Source organism: Protopterus annectens, chromosome 8.part0 (genome assembly GCF_019279795.1).
Source record: "Protopterus annectens isolate FY-2018-M chromosome 8.part0, PAN1.0, whole genome shotgun sequence".
NCBI lineage: Eukaryota > Metazoa > Chordata > Ceratodontiformes > Protopteridae > Protopterus > Protopterus annectens.
The window spans coordinates 219,587,557-219,601,294 of NC_056741.1; the positions used below are offsets into that span (position 1 = coordinate 219,587,557).

General features: G+C 37.4%; 1 long non-coding RNA gene across 1 annotated transcript; it reads left to right on the forward strand.

Moving 5' to 3' along the window:
* Positions 1–44: 44 nt before the first annotated feature.
* LOC122808709 lies at positions 45–10,066 on the forward strand. Its single transcript, XR_006365817.1, has 2 exons — positions 45–297; positions 9,668–10,066. It is a non-coding gene; the product is annotated as an uncharacterized LOC122808709 (long non-coding RNA).
* Positions 10,067–13,738: the final 3,672 nt, after the last annotated feature.

The following is a 13,738-nucleotide window of genomic DNA, read 5'->3' on the forward strand; positions in this document are numbered from 1 at the left end:
AGAGAGTTGTTCGAGAAGTTTTGTATAGCTGACTGTATGGGAAGTAGGGCCTGTTTTAGTTCCTCCATATGAAAACTGGTATCCTCGTTAGAATTAAGATTATATTTGCTAGGTTCAGATTGCTGTTTGTTAGTTTTTTGCCTTTTTGAAATGTTCTCCTTTTCTGGTGAAAAAATTGCTGAAGATTTGGCTTTTGTTGTTTGTGTTTCCATAATAACAGGATCACTTGAAGATTTCAGTTGCCTGGCCATGTGGTCTTCGGAGTGGTAAAACTGTATTCCGGCCTTGTCAGTCTCTGTGAGTATGATGCTTTTGAAAAGAAATATAGATTTTGTGACTTAGTTTTAGCTTTTTATAGATCAGGAGTGCTGTAGAGTCCAAACAGATCAACAATAAAAGATTTGTCCTTATTTCTGAGAGCTTCCCGTAGCTTTAGAAGGATAATAAGCTTGCTAACTGTAAGTTGAAGTAAGGAGCTCTGTGTAGATGCAGTTCACTAGCCGACCACCATTTTGGAATCCAAAATTGGTCAGTTTTGATCAGTGCCCTCCCCTGATAAACAAACAAACAAAAATAAATAAATAAAATAAAATAATACTCTGTGAAAGCACAATTATCAAGCCACTGGGTGAACTATTACAGGAAATAGTATACTCTTATCACCTAAGTAATGAACAGGTAGCTTGAGTTTGAGGCAGAGTGGTGCAGTGGTTAACATTGTCACCTCCCAGTAAGAGGTTCTCCAATTCAATTCTTGGCTGGGGTGCCTTCTGTGTGTCCTCCCTGCATTGGTGTGGGTTTTCTCCAAGTATTCCAGTTCTAGTCAGACTTTCCTGGTCAATAAATGAATATAGCAAACGTTAACCCTTTTGATTTTCTAATTTCTGTTGTTTTACCCAAGTTATTCAATATCTCTAATTAACAAATTAATTTTTTATTTATTTATTTGTCATTTGTTAACCGGGTTGGTCCAACTGAGCCAATGGCACATTTTCAGTGGAGACCCGAGGAGGAAAGCTCCAATATACAAAACAAAATAATGCAGTTTATGAAAGCAGTAACAAAGAAAATACGGTGCATTACATGAGAATAATAAACATTACATGAAATACAAAATTTTGAATAGGCTAGAAAAAAGAACATAAATTACAATCTTATAAAAAGTGTTCTGTAGCATTTACAGGCAGAATTAAAAATGTTTACTTGTAAATGATTCTAAAGGTTTAACAATATTAGCAAAGAACCTGCTGCAATCAATAAACTATAATATAGTTACAATTTAATGACATTTGTAGATGAAGCTTCCAAAATGGCATTTACTATACAATCTGCAGGACATAAAAGTGCCAATAGTATATGTTCAAAGTTGTATTACTATAAACAATACAGATTTTTAAAGTTGCAGATTTACATTCTTCAGTCTTTTAACACTTCACCTACGTTTTGCAGATGTTCATCTGCTGTAGCCCATGTAACTTGCTGTGACAACTGTAGCACTGTAAAATAAACTTTATATCATTCTCTGAAATTCACATGGTGCAGGTGACATTCCCAAAGCTAAAAGGTTGTATGTAAATACTGCTTCAGAAAAAATATATTCCTCTCCTTAGCACTGAATGCATGCTAATTATCTCAGCACCTGCAAGTAATGTCAGAAAAATTATGTAGATTTCAGAACCCAGTCAAGCAGCCATTAAAAGAAACCCAGTGTTTTTTTATATTTAGATGTTGCTAGAATTGTCTTAGGATGCATTTTCTGAAGAAAATGAAGTTGGAAGCTCAAATGTATGACATTGTTTAATTATTTCAATCCTTTGTGATTTGCCAGAAAACCACAAATTTTATGAGGAATAGGCTAAAAGTAAGAGGCAAAAATCTAGACAGCAGACAGGTATGCCATCATGTGTATATATCAATACAGAACAAGCCACTTTGCTACTTCTCCATGTTTACTATCAATGTCTTTTCCCAGTTAGAGGTCACCACAGTGGAACTCCAGTCCACTAATGATTGGCAGTGATTTTTTAGAGTGTTGACTTGCCAGCCTATTGCCCAACCTTCAAAGAAAGCACACCCACCTGCATGTCTTTAAATTCACTTGACCACAGGGAGGACATGCAGACTCTGCACAGAAGGTTCTCTAGCCGAGAATCGAAGTGGAGAACCTCTTGCTGTGAGGTGGCAACACTAACCACTGCACCACTGCTACTGCAGTTATATTAAAATCCGTGTACATATGGGGCAAAATTGTCCTGGCTATTTAACTTTTATATTGCACAGGAATCCTAAACAGTAGAAACAGCCTTAACTGCATCCAATAATAATTCCTTGAAACATTTACTAAAACCTTTCACAGGGTGCCCGAATTGTCCTTTACACGTATGTGTTTTCACACACTGCACCGTGGCAGTACACAAAGTGGTAGCATACTTGGTTACCATGAGGAGTAATTATAGGTCTTTTCTTCAGTGCAAAGAAAGCATTTCATAACCAAAAGTCTGTCAATATTGAGCTCATATATAATGCACCAGAAAAGCAGTCTTTTCTGTCACTGAAAAGGCCACCACAAACCATCCATGTTCTGACCATGGCAGTATAATTTATCTAGCTTCAGTTTTCAAATGCATTTCAGTCTTTAAGTATGAGGAGGCCATATCAGGTGAATTATGGGGCATGTATGCAAGTATAATCTCCTAGAACTTTTGTTAAGAATGGCTAAAGTATTAATGAAACTCAAACTCTTGTATATATGCTCTGTAAGCAGGGATTTATACGCATTTTGCAATAACAGACAGCCATGTTGCATTATGCTTGGTTTCTATTAAGTGTAAGTATATGACTTTTTTTGAAATGGACAATTCACTACTTGTCCAGGACAGATCTGAGTTAGATCACATGAGAATTAAAACTGATATATGTTTCTTAAAAAAATAGTGACATTTTATGTTACTGGAAAGATGCCACCATAAAAAATCTCTTATTGATCATGGCAATATGGCCAACTGCAGCACTGAGATATATTTAATTCCTTTAAGGTGGATATGCTGTCTTAAATGCATTATGTACTTGTCGGTGCAGGCATAATTACTGAAAGTGTGTGTGTGTGTGTGTGTGTGTGTGTGTGTGTGTGTGTGTGTGTGTGTGTGTGTGTGTGTGTGTGTGTGTGTGTGTGTGTGTGTGTGTGTGTTTGAGTATATGTGTACCGCTGTGTGTGCAGTAGTGCCTTCTGTAAGTGTTCAATTCAGACACATGCAAATGAGTCATTAATAACCTTCTCCACCATTCAACTCTTACATGTCTCCAAATCATTAGTTAGCTCCATAGCACTGCGCTGCACAATAATGGAGCACTGTTAGTGCTGCAGGGCTATCTTCTTTAAATACGCCATGTCATTCTGCATAAAGTGAGAATCATTATTCCTTTTAAAGGTGGTAAAACATGACATTGAAAATGGTTTAATATCATTAAAATTCAATATGCAATTCCCCCTTTGTCTTAAAAGCTAGGAAAGCAGTCCGCAGACATTTTGCAGCTAATTAGTCCAGTATTCTTCTCAGACAATTTCAAAACAATATGTCAAACCATTTTCCAGATGCAAGTCTTTACATGCAGGGACTGAAAAGGCTAAAATGATAGTAACAGGTACAGCCTTCTCGAAATTGTTTATAGTACAGCTAGAAAGTATTTCTTAGATGGGTCATCAAAAAACATCTTCAAAAATATGTCTCATAATTACTTTAGAGAACTTGTGATTCACTGCTAACAATGCAAAACACTAAACTAACAAAACAACCACATTGAAACACAAGGATTTTTAGTACTATAATTCAAGCTCACAATAAGCTCATTCATCTGACAAAATTTTATCAAACTGTGAATCGCAACTGCTTATCATCTGATTCTAAAATTCCAGTCCCTAACATAAAACCCTTCTTTTCAGCATACCCTTAAGTTTAACAATTTCATTGATGCCTGTGAGGTTACCAGCATTTAAATATGCTTGCCATACACACTTTTTTCATCTATATCTCCTACTCTAACAGTTACATCAACAGATCAATATTATAACAATAAATTTTTTGAAACTAGCACAAACTCTGTTGACCCTGTGCCAGATTGAGTAAACCAAAGATGTCAGTTTCAAAAACTGGTAATAACAACTAAAAAGTCAGGGACAACAAACCATTGTCTATGTTTTTACCTCTTATTTCTGACACTGATGAAATTAAGAAAGTAATGTTGAAAAATTGGAGTACTTTGATTGGTCATATAAAATATAAATGAAGTACACAGCAAGTTGTTGAAAATAAAAGATGCCAAAGTATGAAGAATTGTTTGACAAGGATAGCAGTGTGACAGAGAGTACCTGGAAAAAGAAAGGTGCATTCCTTGAGGCTTTTGTCCTAAGTACACATTTATTCAAAATAATGGTAATATTACAGCCTGCCAGTTGCGCACAGAAATAAACCCCTGGCTATGGCCTAGGTGACCTGAGTTCAGTAAGTGATTTGGGCATTTAATGGAGCTGGCAAGAAGACTGGACATGCCTATCCTGAGTTTGGGTGAGGAGGGGCACACCTATTCAGGAGGAGGGGGAAGGGCATACCTATACTGGGAGGAGGGTTTATGCTGGCAAGGGTGGATGCTGTTCAAGCCCTGGTGAAGGCCAAAGCTTATAATGATCACTAACCTGGGTATGTAATAGGATTGGTAAAGCGAGGTCACACCTATGGCCCAGGATAGACACATCCACAATTGATCAATCTTCAAAGAAAGATCCAGCCTACAGCTGAGAAGTCAGCATATTACAGACAGGGCACAAGAAAAGCCTTAAAGTGCATGACATAATCTGACACTGCCATCTTCTGGCTCTGCTCTTCCTCCCCCCAGAGAAGCTCCACTTCTCTTTCTAACACCACCCAGCCATAGAATTTTCCCATATACTGAAGGGTCGCCTCTCACTTCTCCCATTCCTATTGAAATATAGTTGTACATGGATGCACTTCTTGTACTACTTACAGTTTTTCAGACTGGAAAAGTTCTGTTTATACCTTCTTGAAAAGAAAGGTGATCCACCCGATTATAGAATTTCTGGTACAATCATTCTGACCTCACATGCCAGAATAATTCTTCTCAAGATTATTCAGTGGAGATTATAACCACACTTGGAATGAAAATTGCCATAAGTACAAGCAGGAAACAACAGGGAACAAGAGCAATTGTAGATGGATGATGAATTCTTAAAAAAGACAAAAATAATATCAAGCAGACATCTACTTGTGTTTCATTAATTATCTCAATGGTTTTGAATGCCTAAATCATAAAAAACTCTAGGCCATACTGAGAAGCATGGATATACCAGAACATAATTTAAACAGAGGTGAATCATTTTTTTAAACTGGTAAAGGTGTATGTCAAGCTGCATTCTTTTCCCTCTCTTATTTAATTTAAATGCAGAACAAAGCATGAGAGAAAAATTGTATAAAAATAAAATCTGAAAAGAATAATCAACAGCCTTCAATGTCATGACAATATCATATTACTAACTAAAAGTAAAGATTTTTATTTATTAACCAGGAAAGTCTGACTTGGAACGAAGCCAATTTTCAGCGGAGGCCCAGGGAGAAACACTCCAGATATATGTATGTCTTTGTAACATGGCAGGAAACCAGAGCACCCAGAAGAAACCCACATGAATGCAGGGAGGACATGCAGACTCCACACAGAAGACACCCCAGCTGAGAATAGCACTGGAGAATCTCTTGCTGTGAGGCAACAATGCTACCGCTGCACCACTGTACCATCCTGAGCTGAAATTTATGCTTATCAACTCCAGGCAACATAGTCACAAAATGGGTTTGCATCTAAACATGAAGAAGACAAAATCCTGATAGCTGGTAAAATCAATAATTTTATTCTTGATGGAGAAGAAATAAAAAGCATTTGGAAATCTCACCCTGCTTGGATAAATAATCAGTGATGAAATGATCAGTGGTCCAGAAATCCAATGATAACTCATTGTTTGCAAAATGGCCATGAAGGAGTTAGATAATATCTTCAGTTGTAGACATGCATATTTGCATACAAAGATTGAACTTGTCCAAGCTATAACGTTTTCCATAACATGTGGATGTAAAAATTGGATAGCGATAAAGCAAGATAATGATGCCTATGAATAACTGTGTTGGCAAATAATAATATATATTCCATAAACTGCCTGAAAAATATTTCAGTCATTAATGGAGGATCTAAAGTGTAAGTATTCCTTGTAAACTCAAATAACAACATTGTAACTTTCATATTTTGGGCATATCACGTGAAGAGAAAGATCATTAGGAAGGCATGGTATGGGCAAATTTGAAGGTTAACATAACAGAAGAAGACCTGTAGTGTGATGAATTGGTAGCATAACTACAGTGGTGAATGTGCCTCTTTTATCTGACTGAAGAAAGATCACAGTTCCAGACAATTATCTATAGAGTCACCATGCATTAACATCAACTCAATGGCATTTAAAATATCATCAACCATGTGGTATACTTAGCTTTGCTGTTCAACTGTATGGTAGTTCCAAACATCCATAAAAGCAATACAGGGTGCACTATAACATGTGGCTGAGCATTCAATATTCAGAAAATAAATGTCTGATGTGCATAGTCTCCTGATGCGCTGTTTCATAATACAGTACATTAAGACCCTGTGTCTTTCATAGCCATCTGAATGTTACAGCTATCCCTATGCAGCTATCTCCTCTTTCATATGTCCATCCATTCCTTGCTATGCTCCAAGCATCTTTTAACCCCTTTCACAGCCTACAATGCAATAGAAATTCATACAGTATATTCCAGATCCATATTACCCTGTCCATGCAACACCATACTCTCATGGGTAACTGTTTGAAATCTTAGGAATCAGAATGCTGAACCCTCTAATGTAAAGACTGATTGGCCAAAAATCTGGTCTTAAAATTTAGTCCAAAATTACCAATAAACAATTCACAAGTCATCGGTGTAAAAAGCATGCCAATAGTACACCAAGCACATCCATTAATAGGTAAAATAAATAAAGTTTAGCAGTTTTGTCTTCATATTCAAATTAGGACTTCATCAGAGCTGACAATACATAACCTTAAATTGATTAAATAATATTCAGGTCGTCCCTATGACCCCAATCAACATCCATACATTTAAAAAGGACATGAATGCATCCTTCTTAAAGAACATCAATAAAAAACATATTTTTTTAAATATTTTAGGAAGGAGCAACTGTGTTAAAAAATAAATAAGTAACCAGCATTAACAAAAAATATTATAAAACAGACCAACAACAAAGCTGTGATAACAAAAATATGAATAAAATGTTAATATTTTAGAGTTTAGCTGCCCTAAGGCAAAGTATATTGTTTATTGATACATGTTTGTTAATGCCTGGTTCTTGGGTGGCACTCAAACAAGTTGCCAGTACAATTTTCTGCACTTCAAATGATCTTTCCAAGACCTATAGCATTAATTTCTATCAACCTTCTTCAGCACAAAAAAACACTATTTTTTTAAAGTGACATGAGCTCTTGAATGCTTACAGTCTTGTATTTTAATTGCACGAACATGATCATAAATCCTGGCACTAAGTGCTCTCTCAGTAATCACGACATATTATGCCAGGCGGGAAATGCAACCTGTCGGGTATACAACTGCAGTAGTGCCACAGTTGTATCTCACCCTACATGAAATGACTTTTGGGTAGGCAATCACAAAAGTATTAACTGTGTCTACAATTTATTGACATTGGGAGCATGCTGCACACTTGAACATGTCCTTAGACTTACTTCCTGCATGTAGAGATGAGTGTAGGGTTTTGCAAAATAACCCTTTATATTATCATTTCTTTTAAATGAAAAAGCTGGTGTGTCACCTGACTTGTCTTACAATCCTGCAGATCCAAACACCCCACTCCAGTTATTCCTAAAAATTTCCTTAAAATCATAACTACTGTTGTTAAAAGATAAAATTATTGCATTACTAAATTTCACATCAACCTTCCTGTTGTTTCCAACTGTTGATGAGGGGTGCCTTAAAAACAGTTTAAAGCTGGTGGAACTTTTCCCCTCAACTTCCTTGAATATTGGATCCAGGAAACAAGTTAGGTATCCCTTTTCTAAAAACAAACCTTTCAAACTGTCCCCCTTCTTGCTGAACTGAAATTCATCTGACACCAATCTCAACAAACTCACCATTTGCACTTTAACTAAATTTCTTTTTTTGCCACCTGGGGTAACAGTTGGAATTAGTACAAATAACTGTTGGAGCAAGTCTCCTTTCAGTAAATATTTGGTTCAAAACAATGTCCTTCCACATTTTTATTAATACACATCCAAAACAAGACGCCTTTCAAAAGGTGAAGGTTAAAAACCCAACAGTAGAGTTAATATATAAAAACACTGTTTTGAAGCCATCCATGGTACTTGCCTAGATTAAAAAAAATCTTCTAAATATCTGAGGAATAAACCAATGTAACTTCAAAAATTTCACTGTCTGCGTGTTTTTTTCCCCTGATTTTTACACTAATAGATTTTGAATTATGTACTGGTTTGTGGTTTGTTATGAGTACCCTTTCACAGGAACTTTTTAGTATTTCTCAAGAAGCTGTGGCAGAGGTAGCTGTGGAAGTAGTCTGGGAAAACTGTTAATTTCATTTAAAATGTCTAGGTGCACATCTTAAGTTATCTAATCTGTCATGAGGCTAACACCATATTTGAAATTAACGGCACCCTTATTTGTTTTGTTGCTGGGTTTATGTGATCCACATAGCAACATTTGCAGATAGTTACAAAAACACCAAGTCTTCCAACGAAGCAAAAAACAATGAAATAAAAATAAAAAGTCCCAACATAAACGTGGTTCCACCGATTTAATAGCACAAAACACAAAGATCCCAACGACCGAGCACTTTCACCATGAGAATGGCTTCATCAGAGTAATGTTGGTTAGTACAAACAACATTTAAATACCCCATCCCCTACCTGCTGACCAATCCACATTGAATGGCATCATCGCAAAAATTAAAAAAAAAAACAGTTGATTATACATGAAATATAAAAACATAATTGAACCAAAATACAAGATAAAAATGCACTTGTACAATATGCTTAAAGATATAAAATGTTGTGATGCTGATATACGTTGTTAAATATATAAAAAGGAAATTTTATTTAATCACATTTGCTTTAGCCTTAAGTGTAGGAAGAATAGCAATACTGTCATTGAGGCCAGGTGGATTTACTAACGCTGGTGTTTTAATTGGCTGGCCTTTATTTACTGTTTGTTGGGGGGGGGGTTAGCTCTTAAGCCATCTCTCCCTTATGATTTGTAACTGTATTCCATAAAGCTGCTTCTCTGGGAAATAGGTAAAGTATAGCCTGTGTGGAAAGCAAATCCATTCAATGTTGTACGGAATACACGACTTCTGCTTGAGCACTTATGACTGGCACTTTATGTAATATTTTGTAAATGGGTGCTTTCTCATGGAAGAGCTGTTTTGGAGAGTTGGGCTAGACATTACTGGATGCCACATTTCTGATATTTTAAATAGTTACATTTTCTGAGTGTACTTTTTCAGATGGTTTTAGCTCTGATTGGACTAATGGACTTTTTTTTATCTATTTCAACAGGAAGTTTCAGCTTTTTTTCTTGCTAAGTGAAGAAGTAGCCATCACTAAAGACCGGACTAGCTCAACCATTACAATTAAAAGCAAAGTTTTTTGGCACAGGAATCAGACTGAGAGAACTCTGTGTACCTAACAGGAACAGCAAACAACCGAGTTTCTGAACAGTCATTTGAGAGGACTGGATGTTCATTTTAATTAAACAAATGGACTTATCTCCATTTTAAGTGAATGAATTTCTCCTGCACTTTAGCTGCTCACTGCAGGAATTTAAACAAATGTGATTTCTCCCTATACCCAAGTATAGAAATGACACTGGCTGTTTTATTTCTGCTGAGTCATACCTGACTACATGTTTGTATGCTTCACGATGTGATTATTAAATTTTTATCTTAACAGACAGAATACCATGTTTGGCCATGCATCTGAGTCTTATTGAGTGGTTGTTTTTTATTTTATTTATTTTTTTTTTTTTGAGTAAATAGTGAATAGGAATATCTTCTACTTTAAGCTTTGTTATGCATGCTATCCCTCACCCAACCTCCCCTTTCCAACCACCTTCCAAGTACTTTTATACTCCAATAACACCTTCTACCTTCTCCATACACCCTCTGTTAACTGCAACATACCCTCTGTCTATTTCCACTTACTTTTGTGCAACCACATACCTCCAATTTTGATTAGAACAAATCACTAATTGATTGCTTATATCAATACAAAAGCTGCATTAGTGAACCTAGCTCTAACCAGAAAACTTAATTTGTACAATCATTTCCTCATGTTATTCTCACTCACCATTTCTTACCTCTGAAAACATTTATTATTATAGTCAACAATGTTTTTACATATTTCTTTTCCAGTTTCATTGTCTCTCAGTTTTTTCTACCCTATCTAACATTCGGTATAACACTCAAAAAAAAATTGGTATTTTAGCACACATCTACTTAACAAAAGGAAGAAACATAACAGAGTAAAATACAGCTTTCAGCCACTAAGCATTTGCAGCCCTATTTAAACATGCAGGAACTAGCTCCTTTTACAAGTACACCCTGAGGCCCTAATAGCAGTAGGCCCGTCTTTTCTTTTCTTTTTTTTTTTTTTTCGACCCTGGTGACAGCAGAGTTCTCTGTTCTATCCTTTCAATCCTTAGTGCTATCAAGAGGACTATTCTATCCCCTCCCCTTCTCAATCAACCCCTGATGGTAGCAGGATACTGTCTCCGCTGAAAATTGGCTCATTGCAAGTCAGACTTTCCCGTTAAACAAATGTTAAATAAATAATAAATAAATAGTACAATTCTTTACTCATCATCATTTCATCAAACCCCTTTTTCCTATTTTTTCCTACATGGAGTCAGGGTGTTAGGTCAACTGTCGCCATCTCTCTCGATTCAATGCCACTCTCCTGCTCTCTTTGACACTCATGCCTTATTGTCATAGATCTTCTTTCACATAATCCATCCACCTCTTTGCTGGATACCGTTGTTTCCTTTTGCCTTCTTCTTGTCTGTCACAAATCTTCTTCATCAGATTGTCTCTTGCTTTTCTGCACATGTTCCCAAACCACTGTAATCTGTTTGCTTTGATCTTTTTCTGCAATTGTAGCTACTTTGGCTTCTGCTCTTATGTCCTCATTTCTTCATCTGTCCCACATTGTGCATCCTAACACCTGTCTCCGGAACTTAATTTCCTTCACCTCTAGCTTCTTCAACTGCTCTGCCTTTACTACCCAGGTTTCTGTACCATACAGTAGTACTGGTCTCACCACTATTTTGTACACCTTATTTTTCAGCTTTTTTGGCATTCTTCTGTCATACACAACACCTGATACTCTATGCCGTTGGCTGATTTTAGCTTTAACCTCTTCATTCAGACTTCCCTTTTCCTCAACCATTTCTCCCAGATACTTGAAGTTGTTAACTTGTTTCACTATCTTCCCTTCTATCTTAATTCTCAGCTTCTTTTGATTTTCACCATTTGCTGCCATTACCACTGTCTTATCTATATTCAGTTTTATCCCATGTGCCTTCAGTTTTGCATGCCATTCCTCTATCCTTCATGGAAGTTCTTGCTCAGTGTCTGCCTGTAATGCTAAATTGTCTACATACAATAACTTTATTGATCTGTCCCCTCTAACCTGTTTGCTAATGTAGTCAATCACCAGTATGATGCGCACCCACTCCCACTTGGAACCCCTCAGTGTGACAGAACACTGCTTATACTTGAGTTGTTGGGTCCATGTACATAGCTTGCACTAATTGTACCAATGTTTCTGGTACTTCCACCCATCGCAGGACTTCCCAAATCAACTTTCTTAGGATCCGGTCATATCCTTTCTCCAATCTAGGAATGCCCATTTCGACATTATCCTCATCTCTAGCATCTTCTCAACTATCTGTCTCACTCCAAACATCGGGTCAGTTGTGCTACATCCTGGACTGAATCTTACTTTCTACTACGCTGCATATTCATTTATCGATCACCCTCCTCAGAACTATCATGCAGTGTGACAGGAGTGTGATAGTTCTGTACTGCTCACAGTTGTGGATGTCCCCTTTTTTCTTGAACACTGACACTAGTATGCTTACTCTCCAGTCATCTGTGGTACACCTTTCTATCCACACTGCTTTGAGTATCCTCAGGGAAACATTTCTCCCCCATCTCACCCAGCATCTTTATCATATCTGCTGTGACCTCATCTGCACCCACTGCTTTCCTGAATTCATTTTCCTTAGTGCTGTTCTTACTTCTTCTAGGGTGGGCTCCTCCTCTTCTCTCATCATAAGCTGAGTCTGGGGCAGTATAGCTACTGTGGGATTTTATTCATTCAGAAGCTGCTGGAAGTACTCTTCCATCTGACTTTGATGTCCTGTGGACTAGTGAACAGGTTACTGCTGGCATCCCTTATGAAGCCTGTCTGACTATCTTCTTTATCTTTCTGTCTTTGCCTTGCAATTGTTTCTTTCTGCCATCTACTGACTCACTTTTCAGAAGCTGGTAGAGTGCTTCTTATGCTGTGTTATTTCCTGTTACAACTAATTTCTTAGCCTGTTTGTTAGCCAACCAGTATTTTTTCCTAGCCTAATCCATATTTTCTATCTCCCACTTTTTCCTGCACTTTTCTTTCTTTTGATGACTTAATGGATTCTACATTCCACCACCAGCTTTCCTTATCTACCTTATTTCCATACCTGGCGTGCCCACATAACTGTTCTGTAGTATTCATGCATGCTGTTTTGAAGCACTGCTAGTCTTCTTCAACTCCACCTATTTCCTCTTCTTCTTGGGGTGCTAGAGCCCTGAGTAATTCCTTGAATTTTATGTTTTCTCTCCAGTCAATTTCCAGGTCTTCAGCCTGGTCTCTATTGACCTTATAAGGCTGGAGTCTGATTGCCATATGTCTGTTACTAAATCTGATGACATCCCTCATTCTTCCTCAGCACAATTCAAACACCTTTTCCAGCATGTCCTCTTCCTGAGTAGTAGATTCTGGATCTCAAGCCAAGTAGTTTGATGCACTGCCCTTCCTTCTTGTCTCTTAGATACATATGATGTCCATCCTCCTCCATACCATCATGTCATCCACTTCCAAGCTCCATCTTGTCAACGAACCTATAATGAGTATAGCAATTCTTAGTTCATATTTGGCAGGTTGATTTGTTTTATGTCCAGTTTTTGCTCAACAGAGCTATCCCAGGTAACTCAAGCTGTACAACTGGACTCCAGCCAGCCAGAAGCTTATTGACCCAGGGCTACTGGGCTATATGGAGGGCACTGGCCAATAGAGACAGATATACCCCTCCCACCATTAGCATGGGTCCCCGGAGTAGGTCAAAGCAGGCTGGGTTCTCAACCTCCTTATCACCAGCAAATGCCTATGCCCATTTTGGCTACATTAGTCAACATGACCAAATCACCTCGAGCCATATTTTACACTGTTGCGTGACGAGCCCTGCCACAATGTGCACTCTGTGATCCATGTTCTCCTTTCTTGAAGGTACTGCTCACCACAGTAAATGTCAAAAATGGTTGATCCAGACAACTCTTCCCCCTATAGGGCACCATGTAGAGTCTATGC